Source organism: Schistocerca cancellata, chromosome 1 (genome assembly GCF_023864275.1).
Source record: "Schistocerca cancellata isolate TAMUIC-IGC-003103 chromosome 1, iqSchCanc2.1, whole genome shotgun sequence".
Lineage (NCBI taxonomy): Eukaryota > Metazoa > Arthropoda > Insecta > Orthoptera > Acrididae > Schistocerca > Schistocerca cancellata.
The window spans coordinates 1146495692-1146517982 of record NC_064626.1 but is presented as its reverse complement, the minus strand read 5'-3'; the positions used below and the strand labels follow the sequence as shown (position 1 = coordinate 1146517982).

The following is a 22291-nucleotide window of genomic DNA, read 5'->3' as shown; positions in this document are numbered from 1 at the left end:
CCATCGGGAAATAGTGATTTCTTCCCTCACATCCCTCTGTACTTGCCATATATCCAGATGTATTACTGGTAAACTCGCGATGAATGACTTTACGTATCGTACCTATAGCTCGTGGCCAAACCTACGACGTTGTTCTCGCCAAATGTGACAAACAGCCACTGGTCCTCGAGACTTGCGTGACATGCAGAGCGCAGTGCGAACAGGAAGCGGAGTTTTGCGATGGCAGAAGCGCGCAAAGTACAAAATGCCGTGAAGTGGGTAATATCGAGGGGAAGCGCCGACGGCACGAGGCCCGGAGAACAGAGCAGCGTGGCGGCGACAGTGATGGATCACATTCCGAACAGCGGCCGCCTTCCTGGAAGACACTCTAAAAGGTGCGCCGGGAGCGCCAGAGTAGTATTTCAGTGTCAGAGCCGGCTTAGCGGGCAGACGCGCCGCTGGGCAAATTTTCCGCCGCCGGCGCGCGGTCCGCCTTCATAAACATTCCAGACCCGCTGCTCGCGAAAATCGCCGGCACACTATGCCAGTAGTCTGACGACTTGTTCCACCAGCTTCTTTGTTCGTGATTTTCATTCACATTTTCTCGCCATACTTGTACATAATACATTTCCTTGATCGCCGTTTTTCTGAAGTGTTCATTCTGTGAGGTACAGGGTATCTCTGGGTTTTCAGAAGATCACATACCGAAAAAATATAAGATAATAGGGCGTCTCTCCGACTTGGATTCATAATACGCGCCGTGGTGGCGGTGCGCTAGAAGCAGACGTGTCAGAACATGTATACAAATACGGTAATCTCCTCTATACTGTGGCATCGAATTAGTTCTCGCCTGCAGATCTCGGGAGTCATCAATCTGACTAATTCGATGGGATCCGAACTCACTAGTGCCAACCTCTTCATCTCAGAGTAGCACTTGCACCGTTTATCGTCAGTTATCTCCTGCATATATTCCAGTCTCTGACTCCCTCTACACCTCCCTCTAGTACCACGGAAGTTATTCCCTGACCTGTTAACACATGTCCTATCATCCTGTCTTCTTGTCTGTCTTTCCCATATGTTCCTTTCTTCGCCGATTCCGTAGAGAACGTCCTCATTCCTTATCAGTCCTCCTAATTTTCATCATCCTTCTGTAGCACCACAACTCAGACGCTTCGGTTCCCTTTTTTTCCGACTTTCCCCCTCTAGAGCTGCCGGCAGATAGACAACCCAACCAACAGATTTCCAAAGTGAGCTGTTGTACGTTGCCTGGCACTTTGTGTCAGCAACTTCAATAAATCTCACAAACGAGCAAACGTTTTCCGTGCCTCGAACAGAGCACAAACTGAGCATCTGTGAAACAAGTCAAAAACTTGGAGAGACGCCTGTGTACACTGACATGTGTTTATCTTCTGTATGTCCAGTAGTTTTGACACAGCCATCTTCTGGAACCCCAGATGTACTTACGAATAACCGTATATTTGGTCAGCACATTGTAGCTGTTGTATCATCTTAACTGTACTACAAGGAAAATTATTCCTTTCTATGTCTCCAATTTCCAGAACCCTGTTCCGAATCTTGTGGTGGCTTTTCTGATTAGGTATACGAGTTGCAAATGTAAATTTCAGGTTTACGTAAGTCAGTTCATCCATCAGTCAGTCACGCTGCTTATCCTACCTCACGAAAGCCTGTTGTTGAACTGTCATTTAGCCTGATGATTTAAAATATTTGACATTCAAAACTTATGAGGAAACCTAAATATGGTTTACATATGGTGATTCTCTGTGTCAGTCGATATTCCGGATTCCACAAGACAAGGTTAAAAAAAATGGTTCAAATGGCTCTGAGTACTATGGGACTTAATGTCTTAGGTCATCAGTCCCCTAGAACGTAGAACTACTTAAACCTAGCTAACCTAAGGACATCACATACATCCATGCCCGAGGCAGGATTCGAACCTGCGACCGTAGCAGGCGCGCGGTTCCGGACTGAAGCGCCTAGAACCGCTCGGCCACCACGTCGGCAGACAAGGTTCCATCCTGATTAGATAATCGTGATAATTTTTCTGACGTGTTTAATCGTTGTTATCGGTTGGTTTGAGGATTGGGAGACGAATCTCGTTCAGTCGTTGCCTGTTGGATTCCTGGAAGCTTTGGCTCTAACATTGTGCGAACAAACATCTATAGCTAAACGCCTCCTCGCGTAGTATCACAATTTCTTTTTATAGTATCTTGCTATTTGTTAGACGCTGCGGCTGTTACACTTGAAAGGAGACCTTGATTGCTGTACACTCACTTCAACACACATTGCCCGAAAGCGGCTGTCCGATTACATGGATTTATACGGGTAGTCAAAAACAGTCTGAAAAGCTTTAAGGGTGTCACAGGATAGGTTGTGCTGAGAAATAATTGTTAAAAATATTTGATACGTTGCACCATTTCCGAGTTAAATGACGTTGTGGCCAATTGGACCATTACGCACGCAAATTCATGCGGCCCTCCCAGACTGTGTCGACAAACGTGTTATTCGTTTGGTTCCGTCAAACTGAATAAGAGAGGGACACAAGTTGGACGTGGGCCGGTAGTAAGGATCGAACGCGAGCCAAAGACTGAGAAGTCTCGTGCTCTGTCCTCTGTGTTATGAGAACAACTGACACTGATTGTATTTGGCGATCCTTTTGAATTTCCAGGCGCAACGGCCTGGTTGGCTGTCTTCAAAACCAATTAACTCGCAAACGACGCAACGTATCGATTTTTTTTCCTGAACCCTGCAACACCCTTACAAGCTTTACAGTCTGTTTCTGCCCACGCTGTATAATAAAGCCGAAGTGGTCTTTACGAACCTACCATGTCTTTGACATTTCTCTTCACTGATTTTGTATGCAGTATCGGTTGTGGTAGCTCAGTATTAAGGGTGGGCGATCCATGTTCTGCTTCACCCTGAACTTCAAATCCTAAAATTGCCTTGTTTTGTTCCAGGAGACCACTGACGCTTACGCTTTCCTTAAATCCGATTAAACATGAGTTTTAATTTAATGCCTGGTACCCAATCAACAACAGTTGTAATCGTTCAGGTAGGAGGAGTAAAATACAACTTGTACAGAAACCAGCCGACAATTGTTGGGGTTTGGCAACCGTGGAAGGGCAGCACTGGTTGAAAAAGGAGTGAGAAAGAAATGAAGCCTATCACCAGTGTTACTGACTCTGTAGACTTAGGAAGCAGTAAAGGAAACAAAAGGAGGAATTTGGAGAAGGAATTAAAGTCAGGGAGAAGAAATAAAAACTTCGAGGTTTGCCGATGTCGTCGTAATTCTATCACAGGTTGCAAAGGACTTGGAAGAGCAGTTGAACGAAATGGTCGGTGTTTTGCTAGATGGGTATAAGACGAATATCGACTACAAAAAATGAAGTTGAATTAAATCAGATGTTGCTGACAGATTAGAAACAGAGAGACGAGTTCTGTTATTTGAGAAGTAAACCAACTGATGATGACCGAAGAAAAGAGGATAGATGTAGATGTGCAATACTAGGAAAAGTTTTTCTGAAGAAGAGAAACTTGTTAACATGTAATGTCAAAGAATTAGGAAGTATTTTCCGAAGACATTTTTCTGTTGTGTAGCCTTGTACGGTAGTGAAACGTGCAGAATAAGCAGCTGACACAAGCTCTTGAAATGTGGTGCTGCAGAGGGATGCTGAAGATTAGATGGCTAGATCGTGTTAACTAATGAGTAGATATTGTATAGAATTGGGGAAGAATTGGGGAGAAACCAAATTTTTAGCATAACTTGATTGCAAGGAGGGATTAGTTTTTAGGACACGTTCTGAGATATCTAGGAATTGTCAGTTTGGTATAGAAGGATGTTGCGGGGGCTAAAATTTTTACAAGGGGTGAGTTAAGAGGCGAATACAGTGAGCAGATTCGATTGGATGTGGGTTGCAGTAGTTATTCGGAGCTGAAGAGACTGGTACAGGACAGAATAGCGTGGAGAGTTGCATGAAACCAGTAACCGGACTGAGCATACCAACAACAATACATTACGAGTACGGTACTGCTGGAGGATAAAGTGTCGATAGTTTGCGCTGGATAGCAGCGCATGCCCGGTAACCTGAGCTCACGTGTTTTATAGAGGGCGGCGCGGCGCGGCGCTGCGCTGCGGGCCTTGACCGAATGAGCGACTTTTTTGTGGGGGATTGCGGTGGCAAGCAGGCAGGCACGCGCCTGTTTGCCGGGCAAACAGCTGAGCCCCGCCACCTGGCCGCCGGCACGTCCGCGTAATCCGAACCTCTTCTCGTGTTAATTGACAGGCGCCGGCGAGCGAGGCGAGGAGAAGCGAAGCGGGCCCGGCCGCCCCCATTCTGCCCGCCTCTCCCACTGCCGCTGCGGATTCTGCCGCCTGAGCACCTCGTCTCGACACACACACACACACACACACACACACACACACACACACACAGGTGTGAGTAGCGTGCAAGAAACGTAAAACTGTTATTAATATTTCAGCACAACATAGCAGATGGAAGTAACATCATCTACATTCTGTAGACAGGGTGTTAAAAAGAAAATGTAGAATGCTTTGAGAGTAGTAGTAGTAGACATAGAAACAAATAAGTCCAATAATCATGGGTCCGGAAATGCATACTTCCTACGATAAACACGTATTTACAGGAGGTGTTCAACGTGGCGTTCATTCAAGACAATGCACCTCTCTGCCCTCCGGGGTAAGGAATGACGGACGCCTGGTTGTTGTCCTTGTACCTGCTGGCACGCATTGAAGACGCGCCCCTGTACTGCCCCCACATCCTTGATTGGCGTGGCGTAGACCAATTCTTTGAAGTCCCCCCCTCCCCCAAACCAAGAGTCTAGGAGAATGAGGTCTGGGGAACGAGCAGGCCAAGGTGTGGGGCTGACCCGATCGATCCAGCGGTGCTGAAATGTCTCCGTGAGACGTTCGCGCACATTGTGACGAAAGTGTGCTGGTGCGCCATCATGCATGAACCACATTTTTATACGTTACTTCAATGGCTCAGCCTCCAACAAGATGGGAATACAAAAGTTCAGATAATGCACCCCAGTTAACCTTCGTGATAGCACGTATGACCCTATTTAACGTCAAGTATGCCTGCCTATGCGTTGATTGAGTGTCTGTGTCGATGCCCTCTTTCCTGAATTGTTTGGGGATTTACATCTACCCATACGTGCTGGTTATGGAAATTCACAGCGGCATCTCTTTGTGAACCCTACCTCTTAGGTAAATAAAATCTTGGATGTGAACTGTGGATCTGCGGCGCACTTCTGCAACAGCCTTGACAGAACCGCCGTCTGCCATGCCGACTCTGTGCTCTTAGGATGTGAAGGCACTGTAGATGATACGGGTACAGCAATTGTTCATGAAGTACCGCCCCGGTTAAGAGAGCGAGGCACGCCTTCTGCTGCTGCTAATCATCGCACACGTGTCCCAGTGGTTTCTTCGACCAAACGTAGCACATGTCAGTTGTGCGGACTGTCCGGAGCCTTCCATTGTCAGTCCTCAGAGTTGCAAGAGTATATACGTCCCTCAGACGCTGGAAAAACCTGCCGAACAACTTAGCAGAGGCACTCTGCGCTGTGGATATTTTTCAGCGTAGAGGGCACGGGTTCGCAGGGTACGTCCATTTGCTTAACCATAGCAGAATATCGTATCCTCCATTTCACTTATCCTGTCGTAGGCTTACATTACTCACAGGTGGTGAAAGAGAGAAAATGTAAATATACCTACAAACAGCGCAATAACAGTAAACACATGAATTCCAATGGCTCTAAGCACTATGGGACTTAACATCTGAGGTCATCAGTCCCCTAGACATAGAACCACTTAAACCTAACTAACCTAAGGACATCACATACATCCATGCCCGAGGCAGGATTCGAACCTGCGGCCGCAGCAGCAGCGCGGTTCGTGACTGAAGCGCCTAGAACCGCTCGGCCACAGCATCCGGCTAAACACATAAGTGCATCCGCGTTTGCAAGAAGGTAAAACATCATGGTACGTACCCAGGGTTGACAGTATTGCACAATAAGGCACGCAAACACGACGAAAACTAACCACACTATACCCAGGGTTGACAGTATTGCACAATAAGACACGCAAACACGACGAAAACTAACCGCACTATACCCAGGGTTGACAGTATTGCACAATAAGACACGCAAACACGACGAAAACTAACCACACAATTTTGACTGCAGACCACCTAATGATAGGTAGACAGTATTGTGAGTAAGACATCATAATACCCTGCCGACGCATTTGACGGAGCGCCAATGCAACGACTGTGCTAATATCCGCAACCAAGCGTCGCTTAGCCCTTCCTATAAACACGCATTTGTCTCGGAAAGTATACGTTTCCGGACCCGTGTTCATTGGACTTATATGTGTATGTATGTATGTATGTATGTATGTATGTATGTATGTATGTATTGAACTGGGGACCTAGAAACGCCGTAGCCTTCAGTGCTACACAACTCCCCAACAGGCTACAGCAGGCCATTCACCCCACCGCCGCCCACACCGAACCTAGGGTTATTGTGCGGTTCGGCCCCCAGTGGCGTGGGTTCGAAATCGAGATGTCGTTGATAGATTTCTGGAGGTGTGCTCCACCAGAGGTGTACCCACAGGCCACACAGTTCCTGTAAATTAGGGGCCTGGCCGACGATGTAATGGGTGTGTTCCATAGGGTTAGGGGTGACATCATACATGAAAGGTTGCAGTTGGCCGGAAATAATGTCCACGCAGTCCGCAGCTGACGGTTTCTTCGGTTACTGCTGCAGGTCTTCTGGAGGACAACATCAATGCCATCCATAGCATAACACCGCCCCCATAGTTGCATTTTTCGACCTGCCCTTCGCCTGGATGATGGTGTATCCGGATGTCGCAGTCAACCTGGTGTAACAAGAAACTTGATACGTCCGACAATTTCCCCACAAGATCGTCTCTTTCGGAACCGCACGGGCAAGAATGTACTGTGAACAGTGTGCTTCGAAACACTTGTGCCTGCACCGACACTGTATAGTGTCGACATGCCTACCGCCGCATATTTTGCTTTGCAGTGTGTACGAACCTTCCGCATCCGGGTGCGCCTTGTCGCTTACTCGTGATTTGGCCGTCCTTAGACTGTTTTCTATAGATCGTCACATTAGCACGCGAACAACTGGCATTAGCATGCGAACCAACTTCGAGATGTTGGTTTCCAGGCTCCGCGCCATTACAGTCTTTACAGCTTAGTCCTATTTTCGTCAGAATTTCGAACACCTTGTACCATTTCATATTGTGTACAGCGGTACTCCTACATATTTACTCTAAATGTACGTACTCCGCAGGCCTCTACACGGCGCGTGGTAGAGGATACCTTATACCACAGCTGTCATTCCGTTTCCCCTTTCCTCTCGAAAATGTAGCAGGGGACTGTCTGAATGAATGCCTCCGTACGACACCTAATTTCTCTTATCTTTTCTTCGAAGTCCTTACGCGAGATGTACTTTGGTTCCCCAGATTTTTCTGAACAGATTTCCCGAAAAAAAAGTCTTCTTTCCAGGGATTATCTCGCGAAGGATCTCCGTAACGTGTTGGTCGAACTTACCGCTACCAGATCTAGCAGTACACTTCTCAGTTGCTTCTGTGTCTTTCTTTAATCCAACGTGGTGAGGATCCCAGAAACATTCGAGTAACAGGCAAGTTTTCTGTACGCTCTCTCTTTCACAAGTGAGCTGCACTATTCCCGTAATTCTCCTAGTAAACTCAAGGCGGCCTTTCAGCTTACCTGCTGTCAACCTTACGTGCTCGTATTGTTTCATATCGATTAGCAATATTAGACCTAGATATTTACACGATTTGGCTGTGCCAAGCTGAACAGCAGTTAACTACCCTACAACCCTGGGTGTAAATAGCAACAATATGGGAATTGTGAGACCACATTGATGCAAAATACTTTTTGTTATTCGTTTACTTGCTTATTCCTGAAATTAGTTTCAGCGACAAATATCATTGTCATCAGTGGAATCTTTAAATCTGAAACATGGATAAAATAGTACAGTTATACACACACACTACCGCGCGGTCCCGGGCGTCTTGTCACGGTTCGTGCAGCTCCCCCCGTCGAAGGTTCGAGTCCTCCTTCAGGTGTGTGTGTGTGTGTGTGTGTGTGTGTGTGTCCTTAGCGTAAGTTAAAGTTAGATTAAGTAGTGTGTAAGCTTAGGGGCCGATGACCTCAGCAGTTTGGTCCCATAAGACCTTACCACAAACTTGCAAATTTGGAAAATTTATTATATTTTTACTGTTTGGTTTTTGAATATGGTTTTCTATGGATACTTTCATACTACCTTATTTATTGTACGTTATAGAATCTTTTTAAGAGCTGTCGCTTTTTGCGGCGTATTTTCTGTGCTTTTTCTGTTGCCATTTTTCTCGGCATACGTCATGTCATCTGCAACTGTGTGAGCGGCTGTTAGTAAACAAGTACTGAAAGGTGAACTTACGGATTTCAGCCGGCCAGAGTGGCCGAGCGTTCTAGGCGCTACAGTCTGGCTACGGGCGACCGCTACGGTCGCAGGTTCGAGTCCTGCCTCGGGCATGGATGTGTGTGCTGTCCGTAGGTTAGTTAGGTTTACGTAGCTCTAAGTTCTAGGGGACTGATGACCTCAGCAGTTAAGTCCCATAGTGCTCAGAGCCATTTGAACCATTTGAACGTATTTCAGTGTTATACAACATGCCGTAACGTGCAATAAATAAGGTAGTACGAAAGTATCCACAGAAAAGTATACTCAAACAAACAGTAAAAATATAATAATGCGTTATAGTGTTATGCTGTTTTCTGCATGTCTTAGATTTAAAGAACCCATTGATGATGTCGATATTTGTCGCTGAAATTAGTCTGGGGAATAAAGAAGTAAACAAATAATAAAAAATGTTCTGCATCAAGGCGGACTCACACATCCCATATTGTTGTTTTTCTATGCAAACAGGGGCCAATTGAAAGAGTTCCAAGATAAAGTTATTGCTACGTGTAAATGTTTGGGGGTCCAGTGCATAAGGATTGTGACGCATGTATGTTAGCAATTGCTTCTCTGATCAGCATATCCTTCCCGTGTGACCGAACTGTTGCCTCTGTGTTGCAGGGCGACGGCCTGGAGCGAACAGGCGACATTGCGGACACCTCGGCGTCGCTTACGAGTCGGCAGCAGCCGCGGCTTGCTGCACCCGATGGCTGTGCGAAGAACGGCGGCAGGGGCCACTGCGGTGCCGCCATTACCTCCACCAGCAGCACGCCCGCTGTGCGCACCGAGGACCGCTCGCCGGACGCCAGGCCAGCTTCCAGAGCTAAGCAGCTGGTGCGCGCCTCCAGTCGGCTCCAGGGACTCTGAGGTGTGGGCCGACCGCGTGCCGTGGCGATCGTGTGGACGCCGCGCCGTCTGCTGGACTCGGAAGTGTCACGTCCGCACCGAGACCGCTGCGTCTCGTCTCCAGCGGGAGGAAGACAGGACTATGTAAAAAAAAATAATAATAAAGAAACCAAGCAGGACTCAGATTACCGGTAGGAGAAGCGTGATCTGTACTTAATAGCTATGCGAGTTATATAGCGAGCAACCGTTTTCGTTTCTTTCCTTTTTTTGTTTTCTTTTGTGGTACAAGAAAGAGTGTGTTTCGCTGTGATTCCTTCGAGTGAGTTATTTTCAGCACTAGTCCGCCCTAGTTCTCAGTCTCTGGAATACTCCCTCCAAGCGAGGGGAAGTAATCGATATCACATTACGTGTCGAGAACTGTGTCTTTCACTGAGCAAGCAGTGATATATCCTCCGCATCGCAGTCGCCGTCTCGCTGTCAGACTACTACAGAGAAATCTGTTGTGACCTTATAGTGCGAAAGGCAGTCACTAGTAAGTAGGCGTAATTGTGTAGACTTTCCGGAGCGTAAGCAGGTTGGCGCGCAAGCGGCGTGTTTGGGAAATCGGAGCCGATGCCTGCATCAGCGCGCCGGGTACAGTAGCTGCAGAGGACCTGCTCACGTCGGTTTTCCTTCATTTTTTCACTACTAGTTTAAGTTAATTTTGTATGAGAATTGATGCGTCAGAGTTGTTGTTAATCTTTAAGAATATTACTAATGTATTGTTATTTCGTGGCTGGCCTACACGAGGAGAGACAGGGAGAATGCATAGGGTGTAATGAAATCGCGGTTATTATCACTAGTTTTAAGGAGAAAATAATATCGCGAAACTGTTACTTATTTTTGTAGAATTCTTTTTTTTTAATTATTATTGGGCTACGTTGTCCTGGCGCTGTGAGGGGATTTAGGCGTTAGTGAAGCAGGCACACTGCTTTCTAGGATGGGACGCACAGCACTTCCGCTACCGAGTGGAAACTCGACGCTGGTTGTCGTACCATTTCCCACGGTGGCGCGAAAGCAGCTCCCGCTGTCTTCGCAGCGACTTCGTTTTTGGCGGTAAGGGAATGATAACGCCCCACCCCAACGCCTCCCAATCCTATCGCATCCCATCGGGAACTTCAGGGGGAAACGCACTATTCAGGGAACTTAGGTTACATTTTATTCCGCAGGCGTGCCGGGCCTGTAGCGGAGCTAGATGCATGTCTCCTGTACGGGGAGACAGAGGAATAGCTTTAGGAAGCCAAAGAGCTACAGTCTCGTGTCTCTGAGATGACTCCTATTTTCTTTGTTTCGGACCACGAATCTTGATAGACCTCCCGCTTCCTGTGTTTTTTGTTTTTATCGTGGAAAAATTTTTCAAACGCCCTACTCATTTCCGAAGAACGAGTAGCCAGAATCGTGCAAAAAATTGCCAGGGCGACGTAATACTTGCCGTACGAGACAACCTCTCCACAATGGCGGGGAAAAGAAATTAATTCTTTATGCGGCGTGTGGGAGTGCAACGGCGTTAATCTCTTTGTCACTTGCAAACACAGCAGCAGTGCCTGCCGGAAGACTCTTCTGGCGACGGAGAATTTGCGTAGTGACGATGTAGTTTACGTAGAATCGTTTAGATTGCTAGTCTGTTAAATGTAGAGCAATGTTGACTGCCTGAAAGCAGGTACTGGGCGGGAAAGAGCCGCGCCGGACACGTGGAAATGCCTCCGCCGGCGTTTCTAACTACTTTCACGGACAATTCATAGATGTGTGGCCACAAGATGGAGAAAAATGTCAGTAAATGTTTTGGTAGCTGTAAAGAAAAAAGTATAAAAAATATTTAGAGCTTGTGGTTGGTTTGAATTAATGTACAAGGGAAAAAGAAAATGATTGTCGATTTTTGTGCGTCATAAAAGTGACGTCTGTTACAGGGTTGTGACTGTCTACAACGATAGTAATCAGTTGGGCTCAGAGCAACACCATTTCTCTTGCCTGTTACACTGGTGTCAAGTGTGGTGCCCGAGTGATGAAACTCGCTTTACGGACCCTCAGGTAGAAAGCCGTTGCTATAGCTATTAGATTACCACGTACATTTGGCCAAAGTTGTGAAACCGACTAATGCAACGATATACTATATAGGTAAGGTGAAGGGAGATTTACTGTTGAGCGTTGTTACAGATGGGAAATAAAAAGTGTGCTATGTTAGATGTCGTATATGAATATTGTCAATTAAACATCTTGTCAGAAATTCGTACGATCGTGTATTTCCTTAACAGGAATGGCTAGTGTTTACACTGTCTGTTAAATTACTCAATGCAAATTTATTGTATCTGTTCGTTTTGTATAACGTTTAAATCTAAACTGCAGGGATGCGCCGTACAACTTCAGAGGTTGTTGGATGACAAAACACTAGTGTAATTGCTATTTTAAATTTACTTCACTGTTCATTAAAATATATGTATATAACGGAGAAATGTAAATATACAGAATCAACTACTATGATTGTTGTTTCACAATAAAAGGAAAACACCTGATTTTAAATATGTTTTTGTTTCCCGCTGTTGCACCGTTCTCCCGTCCTGCATGGATTAAGCAGCGTGTATGACGTTGCTGCGAATGCGTTTGTTTTGTTTGTGCAAGGGGTAAGTTATTAAGCATTATAACTGGGAGCTGGCAGGCAGAACTGCGTTACCACAGGGATACTAGTTACTGCTGACGCCGGAACTGGAAAGAGGAATCCAGAGTTTGAGAAGAGGATACAGCATCCAAAGACATAGCGCTGAGTTAGCCAGTCACTAAACTGCAGAAAACAGTCACATGTTTTGGTAAGAATTTACCGAAAATCCGTTCCGGTAAGTAAAGAGACAACTTGGGATCACCATTATTACAGTAACAAAAGGCAGTAGACTTACTAATTTATAAGGCAAGTTATAACATCCCCTCTCACTTACACAACAATAGTTCTACAGAACGTTTGACCGTGATTGTATTACAAATGGTTAATGTGGATTATCGGACTCAGCTCTTCCCCAAAACATGTAGCGATATACACTGAAGAGCCAAAAAGAAAGGGAAAAAAAGTGGTACACCTGCCTAACATCGTGTACGGCTCCGGCGATCACGCAGAAGTGCCGTAACACGACGGGGCATCGACTCGACTAATGTCTGAAGTAGCGCTGGAGGGATTTCACACCATGAATCTTGCAGGGCTGTTCATAAATCCGCAAAAGTACGAGGGGTTCGAGATCTCATCTGAACAGCACGTTGCAAGGCATCCCACGCATGTTCAATAATGTTCATGTCTGGGGAGTTTGGTGGCCAGCGGAAGTGTTTAAACTCAGAAGAGTGTTCCTGGAGCGTCTCTGTAGCAATTCTGGGCGTGTCGCATTGTACTGCTGGAACTGCCCAAGTTCGTCGGAATGCAAACCGGACATGAATGAATGCAGGTGAGCAGACAGGGTGCTTACGTACGTGTCACCTGTCGGAGATATATCTAGACGTATCAGTTGTCCCATATCACTCCAACTGCACACGCCTCACACCATTACAGAGCCTCCACCAGCTTGAACAGTCCCCTGCTGACATGCAGGGTCCATGGATTCATGAGGTTTTCACCACAGCCTTACACGTCCATCCGCTCGATACAATTTGAAAGGAAGACTCGTCCGAACAGGCAACGGCATTTCCAGTCATCAACATTCCAATATCGGTGTTGATGGACCCAGGCGAGGCGTAAAGCTTTGTGTCGTGCAGTCATCAAGGGTACTCGAATGGGCCTTGGGCTCCGAAAGCCCATATTGATGATGTTTCGTTGAATGGTTTGCACGCTGATACTTGTTGATAGCCCAGCACTGAAATCTGCAGCAAATTGCAGAAGGGTTGCACTTCTGTCGAACGACTCTCTTCAGTCGTCGTTGGTTCCGTTCTTGCAGGATGTTTTTCCGGCCGCACCGATGTCAGAGATTTGATGTTTTACCGGATTCCTGATATTCACGGTACACACGTGGAATGGTCGTACGGGAAAATTCCCACTGCATCGCTACCTCGAAGATGCTGTGCCGACTATTAGCACCACTTTCAGATTCACTTAAATCTTGATAAGCTGCCATTTTAGCAGCAGTAACCGATCTAACAACTGCGCCAGACACTTGTGTTATATAGCCTTTGCCGACCCGAGCGCCGTATTCTGCCTGTTTACGTATCTCTGTATTCGAATACGCATGACTATGCCAGTTTCTTTGGCGCTTCATTGTCGAATTACAGTCGTCAGTACCATTCGTACGTACAGTTTAATGATCAAAGAAATTGCAGTAATTGCATCCAAGATTTTAATTGTTGTTAACAGTCTTCATTAACTATTTCATGAGAAAACTATTGAACCAACTTTTTTGAGTAACATTGATTATGTACTTCACTGTGAGACACTAAGGAGCAGATGACTCACTTACATTAACGCTTACGCAGATACTCTGTCTCTGAGCTAAGCTACACCTAAAGTAAACAAGGAAACTAACCTCCAGTCCTACTTTCTTTACGTACGCGTCCCATAATAATCGCAAGTACCCATAAATGAACGTAGACGCACTACACTCTAGAAACAATGAAACGCAAGAAAAAGATAATAATCGTTTCTCTTGGAAGTTTGTTAAGCGCTGTCAGATTAATTTGCTTTTAGATTACTGGTTGACTTTTCATGATAAATTTATTCTATTAAGCAGCAGGCAATTTCGTTACCCTTTTTAACCAGACTGAATCATTCAGTGGTTTTTCAAGACAACACAAATTTCTGACAGCCTTTGTTGAGAAAATAAGAGTTTCCTCTTTAAAATTACGACGCTACGGTAAGTTTTTGGATTTGGATCAGGGACAACTATATATAGGATGACTTGGGCCAAAAACAGTCCGCATCCACTCGTAAATGAAATTATTTTGATAAAATAATACACAATAAATACTGGCCCGTGTGATTTACAATGCCAAAGAAAAGAGTACACTGCCTGGCGGCAAAGGCGCAGAGCGCTGCGTAGCTTCGGTATCACGAAATGTTGAGTAGTTTCAGCCTCAGAATCTACAAGGAGCACACATGACTCTTGTTATAATTAACAGTTGCCATGAAGCACCGTTTACACACGTCGCATATTCACTGCCGGAGGCAGCTACCATCCCAGTCAATATTTCTATGGATTTGTGTTGATTTGAGCCTGGTATTCGATCTGGGGTTTGTTTACTGAAGTGGCAGCTGCTGATTGGTGCTTCACCCTCCGTCCTCGACACGTGTCTTCCACCTTCCCCAATGGCTCGCTTTCGCCTCCCAGCTGTACCTCTCCCATCATTACAATCCTGTCGACCCAATATATAGACCAGTAACCATAAAATATCTTCACAGATTACATTACACGTATAGAAATGGCTCACATTCAGTACGAAATCGGAAATAAAGATAAATAGTAACAAAATGTACACGAATATTGGTATAACGTTATCTACAAATGAATGAAAATTATGAATGACATAAAGTGTTGGTGCTGCAAAGTATCGACTTGTTGTTCGGAGACAGTAGCTGATTTCCGAAAATGCACGAGTGTGCACTTGCCAAAATGAAGTTTTATTTGTGTTGGCGCTAATTTTAAGACATGTCGTAACTCTATGCAACGTGTCATAAGGAATCTGTGGAACTGATTTATTGATCAGGTATGTAAAGAAGAATGGAAGAAAAATTGGTAGAAGCCGACCTCGGGGAAGACCAGTTTGGGCTTCAGGGAAATATAGGGGGATACACGAGGTAATACAGACCCTACGACTTACCTTAGAAAATAGGCTAATGAAAGGCAAACGTACGTTTCCAGCATTTGTAGACTTAGAAAAAGCTTTTCACGATGTCGAGGGGAATGCTCTGTTTGAAATTCTGGAGGAGTCAGGTGTAAAATACAGAAACCGAAAGGCTGTTTACAACTTGTGCAGAAACCATACAGCAGTTCTTAGCGGTGAAAGGCAAGAAAGGGAAGCAATGGTTGGGAAGGAAGTGAGACAGTGTTACGGCCTGTCTCCGATGTTATTCAATCTGTACATCAAGCAAGCAGTAAAGGAAACCAAAGAAAAATTTGCAGTAGGAATTGAAGTTCAGGGAGAAGAAATATAAACTCTGAGGTTTGCCAATGACATTGTAATTCTGTCAGAGACAGCAATGGACTTGAGAGAGCAGTTGAACCAAATGGACAGTATCTTGGAAGGAGGATATAAGATGAACATCAACAAAAGCGAAACAAAGATAAAGGAATGCAGTAAGATTCAGTCAGGTGATGCTAAGGGAATTGGATTAGGAAAAGACACTAAATGTAGTAAATGAGTTTTGCTATTTGGGCAAAAAAAAAAAAAAAAACAAAAAACTTATAATGTCCGAAATAGACAGGATATAAAATGTAGACCGGCAACAGCAAGAAAATCGTTTCTGATGAAGAGAATTTTGATAACATTGAATATAGGCTCAATGAAACATGGCCGATAAACACTTTAGACAGGAAGACAATAGAAGCTTTCGAAACGTGGTGCTACAGAAGAAAGATGAAGGCTAGAGGGGTAGATCACGTAACTAATGAGGAAGTACTGAATAGAATTGGGGAGATAAGAAATCTATGACACAATTCGACTAAAAGAAGGAATCTGTTGATAGGACACATCCCGAGACATCAAGACATCGCCAGTTTGTATTGGAATGCTATAAACGTGATAAAAATCGTAGAGGGAGACCAAGAGGTAAGTACGATAAGTAGATTCAGAAGGATGTTAAGCTGTAGCAGTTATTCTGAGGTGAAGAGGCTTGCACAGGATAGAGTAGCACCAAACCGGTCTTCGAACTGAAGACAACAACAACAACAACAACGACATGCAAAGTGTAACTAAATTCTTCCGACATACTTCGATTGCTGCAGGTGTCTTGAGGAACAAACTGAGGGTATTAGAACGACAACGTAGTGTGTTATACACATGTCCTTAAGGCTACTCCTTCAGCAGCAACCGCCAGTTGTAACTAGGGGCACAGAAAAGTATCGAAACTTGTTCGTATCGACTATTTTAGTCGTGACACCGATACGTTGTCACTTGATGTTCATCAGTTTATAACTTTACTGATATCAGCACTTCATCGTGTCTAATGAGTCTAATAAAGGTTTATTACATGTTTATTATTTATCCAAAATTCTGGCCGCACAGGCTGACAATGCTCGAGCTGTCTGCGTCCGAGCGAGAGAGTGGTTGTCCATAAACTTTTGCGACGCTTCGCCCACCTCGGCAGCGCTTCGATCGCAGTTCGTTCGCTTGGAATCCCCTTCTTTTCACCATTCGACTTATCTTTCTATTGTAGTTTACAACATTTTCAATCCATGAATTACTTAATCAGGAGGCAGAACGCCGCCTGCCAAAAGTGAGACATGGCGGTATTTTGATAAACTAGATAATATTGAAGTGAGGTGAAAAGTCTGTTTTAAAAATTTGAAGTCCACGGAAATTGCTTTTCAAGTTGGGATTTAAATTGCAGGTTTCAATATTTGATTTGGTTCAATTATTTAGCGGACTAGTTGCCGTAGGCTTACTGCTAAGATAAACTATGCATTGAATATCAGTTCCGAAGAATTTCTCTTTGGGACAGTCTGTGGCCATTCCTTCAGGAAGTATTAACCCAATTTCGGCTGTGCTGACCAATTGACTCACGTCCCCTTTCGCTGAGACTGCTGGAACACGAGGTTGAAGAAGGCACTACTGTGGTCGATCGTGTTTTGGAGTCTTATGCCACTGGTTATCACGTATGCCTATTGTTAATTAATATGGGTAAAGTATCAAAGATCAGTGAAAAATGGTAATGGGGTGCTTTTATAGACTACCTGGGTCAGGAGCTCCAGTGGTAGAGCCCTTCAGACAGAACTTGGAGAATATCGCTAGTAATTTTACTGATCATGCCGTTGTAATAGGAGCTGACTTAACTTGCCAGGTATAGATTGGGAGTGTCATGCTATCAAAGTGGTGCCAGAGACGGGGGATTCGTCTGACATTGTTCTGGATGTCTTGTGCGACAGTTACTTTGAGCATGTAGTTAGAGAACCAACTTGTGAGGATAACATCTTAGACATCCTGGCAACAAAAAGACCTGAACTTATCGAATCAGTTAACGTAGAGGAAGATGTCAGTGATCGTAGTATCTATGACAATCGGTCTTACAAGGAATGTTAAGAGAGGCAGGAAGATATTTTTGGTTAGCAAGAGTGACAGGATACAAATTTCAGAGTATCTGAGCACTCAGCATAAAATATTTGGCGATGAGGGCGAACTTGTGGAGAACAAATGAAAAAAAAATTTGCCCTGCACAAGTTTGTTCCGAATAAGGACTTACGGGATGCAGTTGGTGTGATATGGGACCCTTGATATGTCTAGATACGACAGGTGACACATGCGCAAGCATCCTGTCTGATCACCTGCATCCATTCATGTCCATTGTGCATTCCGACGGACTTGGGCAATTCCAGAAGGACAATGCGACACCCAACACGTCCAGAATTGACAGAGTGGCTCCAGGAACACTCTTGTGAGTTCAAACAATTCCGCTGGCCTCCAACCCCCCATCCCCCCCCCCCACCCCAGACGTGGATATTCTTGAGGATATCTGGGATGGCTTGCTGTTCAGAAGAGATCTCCACCCCCGGCGTACTCCTACAAATTTATGGACAACCTGCAGCATTCATGGTGTCAGTTCCCTCCAGTACTACTTGAGCAGACATTAGTCAAATCCATGCCACGTCGCGTTGCGGCACTTCCGCGTGCTCGCGGGGGCGCTACGCGATATTAGGCAGGTGTACCAGTTTCCTTGGCTCTTCAGTGTAGATGTAGATGGTTGCTGCTTCTCTCTACGGTGAGGTGGTGGTATGCAGTTTGCCAGTGTGCTAGCTGAGGACACTTGCACTACGATTTTGCTACTCACTCAGTGCGAATGCGTCATTCATGCGTAACTTTTTTCTTGAGTCGCATCGCGCAGGTGCTCTAACTTTAATGGGTTGAAAGCTGTATGGAGATTTGGTATTTGTGTCTTTGTTAGTTGAGTTAGAGTATGATTAGAGGCTCGGTACACTTTCTCTTTGCAATCAGTTCATCCCAATCGTATCACAGTCAATTTTGTCACACTCCCAATCAGTGAAACTTCGTGAGTACTTTGCGTCCTGTGAGGATTACAGTTTGTTTTATTTTCTTATGTATTGGAACTCTGTGTGCCACGTGTTTTCTAAGCAATAATATTACAAGTGAAAATGTGATTCATTTATTTCTGGGTGGCAGGTATATGAATATACATTCAAATATTCTTTGAAAGCCATTTTCCTTGGCACTTATTTTGCTGTTCAGAGGAATTATACCGACTTGCACCCAGCAGTTAGAATACGATAACGTGTTGTGATATGTACTAATTGCCGTTAGTAATTGATGTAATTTTTTACTGCAGTTAATACCAAGAAGAGTAGTAATAACTACGTATGCTACTTTTCTCATTTCTCAATGATTTTTAGCAGAAAAGTCAGCAACGCAACTAGCAGAGACGCAGTGAAAAAAAATGTGCTTGTTTGATGCCCGCATCTGTGTGCTTTTATAACAGACTGGGTTGGCACGCCCACTGCACTGCATGCGGCTATAAGCGTGTTGCAATACACACCTTTCTGCTTGATCAGATGTTTGGTCCCATTGCTCATGCTTGCTTAAATTCAATTTCCTTTTGCTAAGTCCATTGTAAATCGCTGTGCAAGAAATTAGGTACACTACTCACTGTTTAGGTAATCTACAATCTCTTTGCAGGCATATCGCGTAACTAATTGGCTTCATGGCGCAAATGTTGTATTTTAACGCGACATTTTTCTTAATTCAGGGCGTATGCGGATCTACTTTCATAGATAATCCGACTTTACAAAATAGCAGGAACTTCACAACTTCTAACCTGAAAAGACAGCACCAAATCTCAATAGTAAGGTACCATTGTTTAGCTAACAACATAATAAGAGCGTGAATAGAGTTTTAACTATTTGTTAGAATAAGAAAATGAGGACGTGGATGGAAGAAGGGCGTAAATCGAAACATGTATTTTTTTTGTCTAAGATATGTTGAGATAGCCATACATTGGGTGCAACGTCATACTGGTAAGTTGGTTCATACCGACAAGTTGTTTCTAATTTTGACTCGATTTACAAAATCACTTAAATACTATCACATACTCTCTCTTAACCAGAGAAGTTTCATTACGTTTCCTTCTCCCCGTCCGTGTGTTTAACTTTGGTTGTCAGGCAATACATTACTCGTCACTGGGATTGACAACACTGTTATTCCCAAAAAACAACACCCTGCAACTTTGATAATGAGAGCCGCCGTGTGCCAACTCTATTCACATTTTCCAGTGAGAGGATCCGTTTGCAGAGATGAAAGGAACAAGAGGCAAGTTTGGAAACAACTGCCATCTGTCCAGGGTGTAATGAAGATATTCTAGTTCTCGTACCGTTAAAAGCCATTTTTTGTAAGCAAAAAATTCACTACGTTTCGACTATGTTTACAAAGACGAGTTGTAACAAAGTCAGTACATTTCGACTATGTTTAAAAATCCGAGCTAACATTTTCACCGCAGGGTCGTAATAAATTAGCGTGACTCATTTGAGACGTGGGAAAGGCTGTGTCTGCCTCACAATTACTGTAGAGAATCTCTTTCAGTACTAAGAAGCGCAAGCTCACAAAATTAAAAACAAACTAAACGGAAACCTCATAAGCACTTTCACGGCTTAGACTGTCTGAGTCGTAACAACGTCCGAAGAGCGAGTAAGTTCATCCACGACTTTAGGAAGGCGCAAGTTTCAGAAAGTAAACACAAGTTCCCCTTACCGTCGAGCTGTCGCATTCAGAGTGCTAGCCACGCTGTCTGAAGTTTCCTCCAGTGAGAAATAACCTACTGTGTTCTGATTGATCGCGAAACTATTGGCGGTGGGCATTACAGCTTGCGCGTTTTACTTAGAGAGAGACAAAAATTTCACCAACAACGTTGCTAAAACACACAGATGTAAGAGAACATACCGCAAGAGACGCAGAAAAACACATACCGAGAAACAAGTGGATAAGTTGCTCTAGTTAGAAATCGTGTGCGCTCGTAATAGCGAGCAAGGTGGCCCAGTGGTTAGTACAATGGAGTCGCATTCGGGAGGACGACGGTTGAAACCCGCGTCCGCCATCCTGATTAAGGTTTTCTGTGAGTATCCTAAATCACTTCAGGCAAATCCATGGATGTTTCCTTTGAAAGGGCACGGCCGCTTTCCTTCCTCATCCTTCTCTAATCCGCGCTTGTGCTCCGTCTCTAATGACCTCGTTGTCGACGGGACGCTAAACACTGATCTCCTCCTCTTAATAACACAAAAATGTATGACGTTTGTTCATTGGCATTAGGGCGAAAGTTCAAGCAGTAAAACATGTCACTGTACACATTACGTGAAAAACATTTTAAAATACACTCCTGGATATGGAAAAAAGAACGCATTGACACCGGTGTGTCAGACCCACCATACTTGCTCCGGACACTGCGAGAGGGCTGTACAAGCAATGATCACACGCACGGCACAGCGGACACACCAGGAACCGCGGTGTTGGCCGTCGAATGGCGCTAGCTGCGCAGCATTTGTGCACCGCCGCCGTCAGTGTCAGCCAGTTTGCCGTGGCATACGGAGCTCCATCGCAGTCTTTAACACTGGTAGCATGCCGCGACAGCGTGGACGTGAACCGTATGTGCAGTTGACGGACTTTGAGTGAGGTCGTATAGTGGGCATGCGGGAGGCCGGGTGGACGTACCGCCGAATTGCTCAACACGTGGGGCGTGAGGTCTCCACAGTACATCGATGTTGTCGCCAGTGGTCGGCGGAAGGTGCACGTGCCCGTCGACCTGGGACCGGACCGCAGCGACGCACGGATGCACGCCAAGACCGTAGGATCCTACGCAGTACCGTAGGGGACCGCACCGCCACTTCCCAGCAAATTAGGGACACTGTTGCTCCTGGGGTATCGGCGAGGACCATTCGCAACCGTCTCCATGAAGCTGGGCTACGGTCCCGCACACCGTTAGGCCGTCTTCCGCTCACGCCCCAACATCGTGCAGCCCGCCTCCAGTGGTGTCGCGACAGGCGTGAATGGAGGGTCGAATGGAGACGTGTCGTCTTCAGCGATGAGAGTCGCTTCTGCCTTGGTGCCAATGATGGTCGTATGCGTGTTTGGCGCCGTGCAGGTGAGCGCCACAATCAGGACTGCATACGACCGAGGCACACAGGGCCAACACCCGGCATCATGGTGTGGGGAGCGATCTCCTACACTGGCCGTACACCACTGGTGATCGTCGAGGGGACACTGAATAGTGCACGGTACATCCAAACCGTCATCGAACCCATCGTTCTACCATTCCTAGACCGGCAAGGGAACGTGCTGTTCCAACAGGACAATGCACGTCCGCATGTATCCCGTGCCACCCAACGTGCTCTAGAAGGTGTAAGTCAACTACCCTGGCCAGTAAGATCTCCGGATCTGTCCCCCATTGAGCATGTTTGGGACTGGATGAAGCGTCGTCTCACGCGGTCTGCACGTCCAGCACGAACGCTGGTCCAACTGAGGCGCCAGGTGGAAATGGCATGGCAAGCCGTTCCACAGGACTACATCCAGCATCTCTACGATCGTCTCCATGGGAGAATAGCAGCCTGCATTTCTGCGAAAGGTGGTTATACACTGTAGTAGTGCCGACATTGTGCATGCTCTGTTGCCTGTGTCTATGTGCCTGTGGTTCTGTCAGTGTGATCATGTGATGTATCTGACCCCAGGAATGTGTCAATAAAGTTTCACCTTCCTGGGACAGTGAATTCACGGTGTTCTTATTTCAATT

At 45.4% G+C, this 22291-nt stretch overlaps 1 protein-coding gene across 1 annotated transcript in view; it reads left to right on the top strand.

The window, feature by feature from the left end:
• LOC126092951 (forkhead box protein O) overlaps positions 1-11193 on the top strand; it is a 678190-nt gene extending 666997 nt beyond the window's left edge. The window contains exon 4 of the mRNA XM_049908686.1: positions 9127-11193. The gene's annotated coding sequence lies outside the window, so the exon portion shown is untranslated. The remainder of the gene's footprint in view (positions 1-9126) is intronic.
• Positions 11194-22291: the final 11098 nt, after the last annotated feature.